Source organism: Myxocyprinus asiaticus, chromosome 31, assembly GCF_019703515.2.
Source record: "Myxocyprinus asiaticus isolate MX2 ecotype Aquarium Trade chromosome 31, UBuf_Myxa_2, whole genome shotgun sequence".
NCBI lineage: Eukaryota > Metazoa > Chordata > Actinopteri > Cypriniformes > Catostomidae > Myxocyprinus > Myxocyprinus asiaticus.
In genome coordinates, this window is record NC_059374.1 from 8747213 (window position 1) to 8759602 (window position 12390).

At 37.3% G+C, this 12390-nt stretch overlaps 1 protein-coding gene across 1 annotated transcript in view; it reads left to right on the forward strand.

The window, feature by feature from the left end:
• Positions 1-4648: 4648 nt before the first annotated feature.
• LOC127422211 (teneurin-4) overlaps positions 4649-12390 on the forward strand; it is a 427215-nt gene continuing 419473 nt past the window's right edge. Inside the window, exon 1 of the mRNA XM_051665548.1 lies at positions 4649-4747. The gene's annotated coding sequence lies outside the window, so the exon portion shown is untranslated. The remainder of the gene's footprint in view (positions 4748-12390) is intronic.

A 12390-nucleotide genomic window follows, 5' to 3' on the forward strand; every position in this document is an offset into this window, starting at 1 on the left:
GATTAGTTTAGTAATGATTTATAATCATTTAAGGAAATACACATGGATACAATTGGGATCGAGCTTAAATGATCTTTGTCACTTTACACATATTCACCCTATATTATAAAATTTCCAACATTTACAATCCACATTAAACGTGAAAATACCACTAGATAGAGGTTACGTAAGAATGCCTTGAGACATGTAATGATGTTGGACTTTTTAAATTACACCATTAAAAGCTCAGCTTTGGCAGCCTTAAAAAATACTAAAACTAAAATAAAACAAACTAAATTGAAACTACAAAACACTGAGAAAATGAAAACTAAACTAAATCTAACAGACAAAATGTGAAAACTAACGAAAACTGAATTGTAATGACAAATTTAATATAAAATAGAAATAAAACGAAATAAAAAAGCCCAAAACTATAATAACCCTTTCCTGAGAACATTCAACCTTTGTTAAAATATAGTTGAAATTTACTTTTAGTTAAAATCTACCTTTTATAATGCCAACCTTTATAAAACCTTCCTTTTTAATTTGACCATTGCCTGAATATTACTAAATTGCCTATGCATTGTCTGATTTATTTGTTAACATAATTACTGTGATTGGATGTAAAACTTCCTGCTTCAAATGCAAGCAATAACTTGACTCATTTCTAATTTGAAATTTTTGTTACTGTTAACAGCTTTCACCCCTCCCCTTCCCCCTTCACACGCTCTCCAAGAAAGTGAATGCGGGAGACAGGACTGTGGCTGTCTGAGAGATGTCAGCCAAATCTTCTGTAATACAATCTGGCTACCTAAACCAGTGTTTCCCAACCACTGTGCCCACTAATGTGCTGTGAAAGATTGTCAGGTGTGCCATGGCAAATTATTATTCCTCATACCGTTTTTTTACGGTATTTTAGTGAAGGCATAGAAACGGTAGAATAGTTTTGAAGTTGCCAATTCAGTATATTTCCCATTAAAAAGTATTTTATGCAAACAGTTTAAATATTTTGCCCATCATTTCATTATTATTCAAACAAACTCTAGTCCGCTGTCAAACGCAACTCATCATGCTTCATCATCACATGTATAGTAAAAACATTCAGTCAGTGAACTGAATGAATGAATAGAATACAACAGGTGTACTGTTTAACTCATAGACTTAAAGCTGTTTATTTGTGCTCAGCATAGAGTTACAGATGTAAACAGATGTGGCTTGTCGCGTTTTTCTCATGAAACATAAAAAGAATATGAGAAACTGTTACATACGATTACTAACAGCAAATTATCCTGTTTTAAACAAGTCCAAAAACACCGTGATACGATGTGTAGATTCTGAGGTACTGTAATCTTCACGGAGCACGTTTGACATCTGAACGGGTGAATGGAGGCCGGGCGGCTGCTCCAGGGTCGTAGTGCCTGCCGGATCCATCCTCTGTCAGTGCCACTAAAGGTTTTTTTTTTTTTTCTTTTTTTTTTTCTTTTTTTCCCTCTGTCAACATCGTGCATAAATTTTAAACTCCGATTTCGCCGAGATGCAGGTGCGTGACGTCATACAATCTTGTCAGCACCCAGGAAGATGTACAAAATAAGTGATAAACATTCACTTTTATTAAATAATATAGAAAAATTAGTCAAAGTTCCTACATTACATGATATTAAAGCTTGTTTAACAAACGTTAGCAGAGTAGCAGGTGTTCAAAACATGGTAAATTATACTCTCTTTTGATAATTGTACAACTGTAGCACAAATGCTAGCATTGCAGATTGTTTATGAATTTGGTTGCTAGGAGACATCTCTGGTGACAGTCAAATGCCTGCTCAGCTAACGCGAGCGTTGCAGTTTTGTTTCCTTTAACTTCATCTTCCGAGCATCTGGCATTGGAATGCCTTTAGTCAGAGATCGGAAATATCAAGTGGAATATCCCACATCTGATTTGAATTGAACGCAGCATCTGTACCTAAACTCATCTTCATCCCTCACCCAAAGAGATTTAGCAAGTATTAGCTATACATATACTCAGTAAAAAAAGAAACGTCCATTTTTCAGGACACTGTATTTTAAAGATAATTTTTTTAAAATCCAAATAACTTTACCTTTTATAAAGGTTAAACCTTTATTGTAAAAGGTTTAAACAAAGTTTTCCATGCTTTTTCAATGAACCATAAACAATTAATGAACATGCACCTGTGGAACGGTTGTTAAGAAACTAACAGCTTACAGACGGTAGGCAATTAAGGTCACAGTTATAAAAACTTAGGACACTAAAGAGACCTTTCTACTGACTCTGAAAAATACCAAAAGAAAGATGCCCAGGGTCCCTGCTCATCTGCGTGAACGTGCCTTAGGCATGCTGCATGGAGGCATGAGGACTGCAGATGTGGCCAGGGCCATAAATTGCAATGTCCGTACTGTGAGATGCATAAGACAGTGCTACAGGGAGACAGGAATGGACAGCTGATTGTCCTCGCAAGTGGCAGACCACGTGTAACAACACCTGTACATCTGAATATCACACCTGCGGAACAGGTACAGGATGGCAAAACCAACTGCCCGAGTTACACCAGAAACACACAATCCCTCCATCAGTGCTCAGACTGTCCGCAACAGGCTGAGAGAGGCTGGACTGAGGGCTTGTAGGCCTGTTGTAAGGCAGGTCCTTACCAGACATCACCGTCTGGTAAAAAAAAAAAAAAAGTGCTCTTAACTGACGAGTCACAGTTTTGTCTCACCAGAGGTGATGGTCGGACTCGTGTTTATCGTCGAAGGAATGAGCATTACACCGAGGCCTGTACTCTGGAGCGGGATTGATTTGGAGGTGGAGGGTCCGTCATGGTCTGGGGCAGTGTGTCACAGCATCATTGGACTGAGCTTGTTGTCATTGCAGGCAATCTCAATGCTGTGCATTACAGGGAATACATCCTCCTCCCTCATGTGGAGGAGGCTCATCCTGACATGACCCTCCAGCATGACAATGCCACCAGCCATACTGCTCGTTCTGTGCGTGATTTCCTGCAAGACATAAAAGTCAGTGTTCTGTCATGGCCAGCGAAGAGCCCGGATCTTAATCCCATTGAGCACATCTGGGACCTATTGGATCGGAGGGTGAGGGCTAGAGCCATTCCAGAAATGTCTGGGAACTTGCAAGTGCCTTGGCGAAAGAGTGGGGTAACATCTCACAGCAAGAACTGGCAAATCTGGTGCAGTCCATGAGGAGGAGATGCACTGCAGTACTTAATGTAGCTGGTGGCCACACCAGATACTGACGTTACTTTTGATTTTAACCACAGTTTGTTCAAGGACACATTATTCCATTTCTGTTAGTCACATGTCTGTGAAACTTGTTCAGTTTATGTCTTAGTTGTTGAATCTTTTTATGTTCATACAAATATTTACACATGTTAAGTTTGCTGAAAATAAAAGTAGTTGAAAGAGTTAGTTTTTAGGGCGCTAGTTTCAGTTGCTTGCCAGCTATTTGCCACCTAGCCAGGTGCGCAAGCTACCTAATTTAGTTAACATATATTGAGGGATGTATCTAATGCAGTGTTAACTTTGTGAGAGATTGAGGGGACAGGGCATGTAGTGACAAATTGTTGTTCCAAAGTTATGTTTTTGCTTGTGATAAACAATGACGAGACAGGCCACATAAATCTATGTAGTTAATGTATATAAAGTTACGTTACATCAACGTTAGCTAATGTCAGCTCCGACATAAACGCTACACACTGCGGTAACACTCCCTCACTTGGGTGAGAGAGCTAGAGATGTGACAGCAGAGAGTGGAGACCAAGTAATGCGCCTCCGCTTGCAGTATATACTGTATATATGGCAATAAAAGAGGTGAATGAAGAGGAATCTTCATTTGTTTTCTGTGGGTGTTTTTATGGGAATGTGGATCTTTCAGATCAATTTGAGGAGTGCCTATGGTTTGCATGTTCCACATTTGATCATAAGTGTGTCATGCAGTGTGGGACTCGCACTGGTCTGGTCTTGGTCTTGACTCGGTCTCGCCCTGCCTTGTTTTTGGTCTTGACTTGGTCTCAACCCCTCAAAGTCTTGGTCTTCTCTCGTTCTCCATACACTGTGGTCTTGACTTGGTCTCGGTTTAGGTGGTCTTGACTACAACACTGTGTTAGAGATTGTCTTTCCTTATTAAGGATTAACAATAGACTACTACTAACCTATTTCTATATGAAACCTAAAATATGTGCGTTAATTTCTGTCACAAAATTTACATAAGCCATTATTTTTATTATTTTATTGTTAATTATTATTACTATTTTTATTATGCTTTATTTACTATCTCTATAAAGGTAGTAGCCCGACGTAAACGAAAGAAGCACTACCAGTAAAAGCACTCGCTTTCACTACTGCACACGACACACCCCGCCCCCCCCGCCCCCACACACACACATGGTAAGAGACGCCTCTCGATGGTGGAAGCCGCTTGTCATTTCTCGGCATTCCCTCCAGCCTGCTACACTGCTTCCCATTGAAAGCACGCACGGATTCAGCACTACTCGTTCTCCTGTTCTGCAGTGTAGCATACGGCGCGTCTTATTCATGCGTAGCCTACTGCGTGCTCTCTCTATGAATCGCTGCGCCTTGGACATTTTACCTTCTGTTAATTTTCCTAACGGGAGATCATTGTGATGAGAGACCGATATTAAGAGACAACACATTCCATAGACTGCATTGGTTACGTATTGCTCAAGGAAAAGTGATTGTAATCTAACAATAAGCTGGATAGACGCCTTCTTCAGAAATGGTGAGCTGCATTTTTTGAACAGAAAAGTGCGTGTTGTTGCAAAAACAGCTGGAGCGTAATGCAGTACTGAGTAATTTTGCGTTTGGCTTGGGCGGTGCGCGAGGTGCTTTATACAATTACGCGCAAGCTCCCGTTTTATTTATTACAGATCATCTTGTAAACTGGCAGAATGGAAGGACAGCGCAAACTAAACAGGGCTGTACTCTGTTACCATGTAAAGCCATTAATTATTGCTCAAGGATAAATGATTCATAGTTATATGTCATTTAAAATGGCCTGGGCTCCTTATTTCCTGGTAAATAGAAGTTTATCTGCATAAACTGATGTGATTTGTCGTTATCCAGCATTTGGACTTAACATGAAAGTGTTTACCTGCTTACTGCTGCATGTTTCTAGGATCGTTCAGCGATTCATATAGGGATCCATTAGGGATGGTTTAAGGATGTAGGGAACATATATTTTCACTTTCTAAGGCGTTGTTTGTTTACCGTAGTCTTTCAGTCTGTATATTTCATCATTAGGGTAAAACAGCAGATATACTGGAGATACTGCGTTTTCACAATCATCCAGTGAAGCAAATCGGCTTTTTCATCGTATTTACAGCGTATTTCGGGTGTGAGGGCTTGTTGTGATGTTGAGAGAGTGAGATGTGCATTACTGTGAGGAAAAAGCAGTTTATCAGCATTTCCGTTGTGTAAAATAACAGTATTGGAGCTAAACTTTTACAGTGCTACTTTATGTATGAATCACAATGACGGAGTGTTTTTTATTGTGATTTTAAGTGTCGAGTAAAGGTTTTTACTAGAACCACTATTGTTTTGCAGCCTTATGTGATTGGAGATTCTTCATTATTCTCTAGTTCTTAAAAAAAAAAAAAAAACGTTAATATACTTCAGCTTTAAAGAACCCAAAAAAACAATACACTGATTTGAAGCACCTATAGGTGTAAGGGACCTATTGTTAAGGTTCTACTAAAATAATTTTCATAAACACTCTTAAAACCAAATGTCCAACAAGAACCAAAATGGTTTTTAAGGCCTGATACAAAAAACAAAAAAAACAAAACAAAAAAAAAAAAAAAACATTTTAAGTTCCACTAAGAACATTTGATTCTCTAGTTCTTAAGAAAACCATCTATGTAGTGGAGCTTTAAAGAATCCAGAAACCAATACACTCATCTAAAAACCTATCTTCACACACCAAGAATGTATTTAATCACCAACAAACCATATATGCAACTCATGAACCCTATACAGTGAAAAATGTATCTTGGTAAACTTAAGGTGCTATGTTGTTAATGACCATTGAAGTCAAGAATCTTTATTTTTTAAGAGTGAAGACAACGTTTTGAATCTTTTTTTTTTTTTTTGTCTGTGGAAGAGTGTGGCACAGCAAGAACACAACCCTTTATTTCTAAACAAAAGAGCATGTTTAAACCAAAAGGTTTGATCAAAAAGAGATAATAGATATGTTTCATGTTATGGAGATATATTGGTGACCCTTAAAATGTATTTGGACATTTAAGCCAAATGTCACATGGTATTTCTTCTACAGAGAGGTAGCACAATCACTCTTTTCAAGCAAAATGTTTCACAAAGTTTGTTAGGGTTGTAATTATATATAAAAATGGGACGTATTTGTTCAATATTATGTATTTGAAAACTTTCTCATTTTCAAACGTTTGTGCAAAATGTCCATATTTATTGTGATGAATGACACCTGTTAGAGGTCGACCGATAGTGGATTTTATCGATACCGATAACTAAGTTGGGCAGTACCTGCTGATAACCGATTAATCAACTGATAGTTTTTAAAATTGATTCTGAATGAAAAAATAACACTCAAAGTAAAATAGTGCTGAACTTTATTACAAAAATAAACAGTATTGACTGAACCATAACAAGGTATTGTACTTTTTAAAAATGAAATAAATATATAAATATTAATATATATGAACTAATATTCTAATTTTTAAGTCAGCTGATTTTTAAATTGACGTTGTTTCCTTAGTCCACAAGAGGACGCAATAAATACATAAACCATTCTTCACCGTTATATTATTGCATAGAACATTTCTGTCCTGGCTGTTAAAAAAGAGCATTTCATTTTCAACTAATGTGCATAAAATAAATAAATAAAAAAGTTTTAGTCGGTCCATATTCTCAAATGTTAATTCAAAAGTAAAATGAGGGGGGAGAATGCTTTAATAGACAGTTCACATGGTGTTACACTTGCACTGATTCCTACTACTCCAGACTCAAGCTTCATAATAACAGCAAAATACCACATTGTTTTTTATTCAGTACAGTTGTATGTAGAGTAACAATATTCACATATAGCAGTGGTATTCGGCTGAACTCGGTGGTGAAGCGGCTCAGACTATGAGCCCAGGCCAGGGACTGTCCAAACAGATGGAAAACAACAACAGAAAACAAGGTACTTGTTCCAACAGACTTTTGCAACCGTCCATTTGTTTTCTATGTAAACGCACGCTAGACAAACGTCTTTGTTTCCCTTTGTTTTTGTTTATTCAGCGTCTCATGCAGGAGTGCTGTTTTTTAGATAATTTGTCTAATTAAAAAGAACTTTAAAATCATATTGAGACTCCTGCTTTCTGTTCAACTGTATTTGTTGCGTTGTGTCTAGCCTTTTGTAGCGCAAGAATGTTATCGATCTGAAGTCTTCGTATTACAGAGGATAACATTTTTTAATTGAAATCAGATGCATTTCTGATTTGTTTATACGTCTCTCTCGGCTGCATGAAGATATTAATTTGCTTTCTCACGTCACTAGCTTTAAATATGCAACTTAGCTGGCTAAGGAATGCATAAACGTGACCAGCTGGATATAAACTAATGCAAATAGATGGTAATAGATGGTAACAATCGTGACATTTAAACATTTGGGTAGGACTTGTGTGTGTTTTTGTCACATTGTCTAACTGCTTGAGGTTAGCTTTAATGTTAGCATCCTCTCGGCCTTGTCAGCAAACATACTGCTGTTCTCTACTAATGAAGCATCTAGTCAACAAATTAATTACTTTATAATGATATGACAACGTGTACTGTAGTGTACTGTATACATACCTTTTCATTGTTGATGTTTTAAATCCGTATCTGAAGTGTTCCGCTCCATGCAGTGTGTAGTCTCACTCAGTGATAGTTTTTATTTCACCTCTAGACGCCACTCTGATACTGTATAACGACAGCGGACCCTTCCCAGCTGCTACGGCACCTGATGCAACGGGGAAAAATTATCGGTGTGAATTTTTGCAGATAACCGATAGTCCCAGAAATCTGTTAACGGTGCCGATTAATTGGCAAAACCGATATATCGGTCGACCTCTAACGCCTGTGTTTACTGACCTGTTTTAAACTTGAGAACTAACTTCATACATCCCATCCACTAAAAGACCCTGAGACCTGTTAGTTAAAGTGCAAAAATGGCTCAGAAAAGTTAGTTCTGAGAAAAGGTCTAGCATCTTTTTTGCCACTTGCAAAGACATTCATAAATTTTTAAGTGTAACTCATGTGTCAAAATACTTTTTGAGGCTCTATACTTTAAAAACACTAGACAAATAAACAAACTTATACAGGTATGCATTGTCAGAGGAATATAAACTTTTTGGAAAGCTATTATTATGCCATAAATGTAGTTTCCATCAAATGTGAAGCCAGTTCTGGGTTTGAGAGCCTGTGTTCTTTGTACCTGGCAGTGATAACAAGTCTCTCTTTGTGACTGTGGATTGTGTAACTATGCATTTGTGGGATTACATCGGAGAGACTTCAAGTTCTCTAATGTGGGGTGAGGTGTTGTGTAGCGGCCTTAAATGAGCCTGAAGTTAGTGGGTCCTCATGAGTTTGACCTTAGAGGATGGCCCTGTATTCTTCCGGTTGTCATGGTCCAAGTTGATGAGGACACTGGGACGCCCACCACACAAGTGATTTCCATGAGAAGAAAAGACCAGACAACTCTAAGTTAGGTTTTATATTATAAAACAATAGATATATTGTTCAAAATTATGTATTGGTAAACCTTCTTGTTGTCAAACATTCAGTCTGAAATCATGAAAATTACCTGACTGTGGCAACATTTTTGCTATGCTTCATCTAAACCTAACTGATAGTGTGATAAAAGCAAATGTGAGGTAACCAAAACAGACATCCCTAACCTAAACCTGACACATAAACCTAACCAATAGTGTTGTAAAACAGGCCTGGCTTCATACAGTGACCATTGAAACTATTTGGACTCTTAAGTTATACTCACAGATGTCTGAATGTCATTGCATTATACACACAATATCAAACCAAATACTGATATCATTTAGATCACACTTGATTTAAAAAAAAAAAAATAATAATAATAATTTAATGATTTCATTTATTTTCATTTTGAAAATGGAAAGGGAAGTCTTAAATAATTGTAAACACTAAACAGTATAATGAAGATATATTTTTAAATGTTCCACATTTTTGAGAATATGTCCAGAAAAATTCTCATTTCCACAACCAGGGTTGGCCCGTCCTACAGATGATATAGGCATAGGCACAAGTTGTATATGTTGACATTATGAACTAACTTGAACAAACAATGAACAATTGTATTTTTATAAATTAACATAGATTAATATATTCTGTAAAAATGTATTGTTCATTGTAAATTTAGGATATCTAATATATTTACTAATGTTAACAAATACAACCTTATTGTAAAGTGTTAATCTGTAATTATAATACTTGCAGTTTCCATGACCATGGTGATGAAAATGGTGAAAAATTTGAAATGATGAAGAAATGCTGACTTTAACCTAACATCTTCAGGTTGGGAAAAAAAAAAAAAAATTCTTGGACACATTATTTGTCATCTACCTAGCTATAGAGAGCTAATTTTTTAGTGCTTTCTCTTTAAAAAATCTACTCATCACATTTGCTGTGGTTCTATGGATTTTTTTAAATTTTTAACAATTTTCACACCGTTGGGGTCCATTTTCATGATTTCGCTTGGGGCCCCACAAAGCTTGAGGCTGTCAGTCTAAAACATTCTGCCTAACATCTCCTTTTGAGTTCCACAGAACAAACAAAGCCAAATGGGTTTGGAACAACATTGGGTAATGTCAAGTCAATGACAACATACAGTAATTAAATTTTTTTGGTTAGCTAAACCTTTAAGTCTCTATGTTCTTTTTGGGGCCCCTGTACATCCACTAAATAAGAACTAAAAGTTTAGGTATTTATAATTTATCAATATATTAGGCAAAATTGGCAATTAAAAAAATTCTTTCCCAAGGGTTTTCGGTTTCATTTCATAAATTAGTGATTTGTTTGAAGCCTTCCAAAAAGGAAACCGCAATTAGACGAAACAATGATGGTAACAAACCAATGAATTGCTCAATCTCCCCAGTGAGTCTTCCAATAGGGATGAGATGCCTCTCATCTAATAAGGCTTCATAGCTGAGCTATTGTGAGAGAGTGTAGACTTCAATGGCAGGTGGAGAGATGGTGTGTGGTTAAGTGTTGCTCATTGTTCCTCTGCTGCTCCTTCCTCTTATTAAGAAGCAGCAGAATTGCACCCCTGCCAGGTCTCTTTATCCCTGCAGTGCTACAGTCATCTGATCACTGTCTTCACAAGCCTCTTGTGCAGAGAAGGGATCTTTTTTCCTGGTCAACCACAGCTCAGAAACATAATCTGATACACAACTAGTGAGAGAAAAGTTGGACCACTTTATCCCATGTGCTTTTGGTACTTGAATACTTGTGGTACTTGTTCCTCACAATTTAGCAAACTTTCTGCTCAACAGTAGATAGGTTTAAAGGCTAGCATTATAATAAACAACCCTTCTAGGAAGTATTTTCCTAGATACACATTTGCATTTGACATCATGGCATCAATTTTCAAGAAACAGAATGCGTAAATCTGTCATCAGATTATAAAGAACATAATCATAACTCTAATTTTCTGAGCTAAATCTTCTTGACCTTCAACAGAGTCTGGTCAAAGTGGTGTTTCCATAAGCTAAAGTTCACGTTGAGTACATTGCTGGGTAGCAACGAAAATAAGAGGATTTTTTTATGGCGTGGGGTTGATATGAAAAAGTGTACATGTACATGCAAAATCAAATCAATGAACTGCATTATAGTGGTGACCTACTAGTTGCTCGCTCCATTTGAGATCAGAGTGAAAGTTGTGTGACCCTGACTGACTCTGTGGCTACTAATGCAATTAGGGTTTATTGTGTGCCAGTTTATTGTGCTGCAAATACCACAACCCCCTCATTATGCATGTTTTGTGTGTTTTACCAAGATTGAAAGCAATTGAAACACCTTAACCATATAATCCAGTTGGTTGTGTGTGTCCCCCCTCCCCCCCCAACTAAACAACTTTTTGGGGCTGATTTCTCTTCCCAGTCCGCCCATGGCGGGAGGCACTGACAGACTTTGATTTGAAGCAAAAATGTATTTGAAAGACTGACAATAATTTGAATGTACAGTACTGTGTACTAACGTTTTTCATGAGGTAGGGATGCAAATTTTGGCAAATTCTTTAAACCGTGTAACCGGCAGCATTATTTTGACTGAATCAAACAAAAGTGATCAAACAGGAATGACAAAGGTCTATACTGGCTGAAACAAATCAGGCTCACATGACCGATGTGCATGGATCGCTTGCATGCCTAATTAACCTACGAGGCGATAACTTTTGACAGTTTAACAATGAAAGAATAAACACATAGCCTACCCCGTTATGGTAGGCAGCTAGATGAGGGCAAGGCTGGGAACTTGATCCAAAAGCCCTGACATCCCACTGCGCATCGCTTCGCCCCTCCTGTCTCCCATGTAAAGTGAAAGGTGGGGCTGTAAACATATGCTCTTAGATGTAAAGGCTTGCAGATATTTGTTTTTTATATAGTACCACATTGTACTCATGCTACTGCTAAACTTTAAAGTTCCATTTTACAATTTGCACCCGAAATGGTCCCAGAGCGCATGCTTCATTCCTTGTCATGCAGACAGAGAGGACAGAGAGGAAGACAATGGTTTACATGTTAACAGCGCACTCATGTGTGGATAACATGGCCTACATGTTAAACCCATCAAATTAGCTCTCTGTTGTTTCTTTATTAATTAACCTCTTGTTTAATTTTTAACTGATAGTATTAGTCGAACAAATTGTTAATGCCGGTTAATCGGTTAACTGTTTACATTCCTATCATGAGGGAATGAACTACAATCCCATGAAGATATATGCAAATATAATTAGTTTTAGAGTGTAGGAGACTGACTCAGTTGCGTCATTTGCAGTGCATCATGCAAGTGAGCGGTCGCTGCTGAGCTTGCTTTCCGTGATTCTCTGATTCTCTGATTAGTAGATCTTTCTCTTTATTGGTAGTTTAGTTCGTCACCAGGAATTCTGCTATTAAACATGATTTTTAAAAGTTAAAATAACGTGGTTTCTAAGTCACCATCAATTCAAAATTTACAATTCTCATTCTCTTATTGGATGTTGCATTTTGTTATTATAAACAATTTATCCGACCTTATTATTATTATCATTATTATTTATGGTTAATCTTTCATCAAAAACAATAACTTTCCCCATACCCCCCACACACTATGACTTCTCTTCTCTGATGATGTATGTAC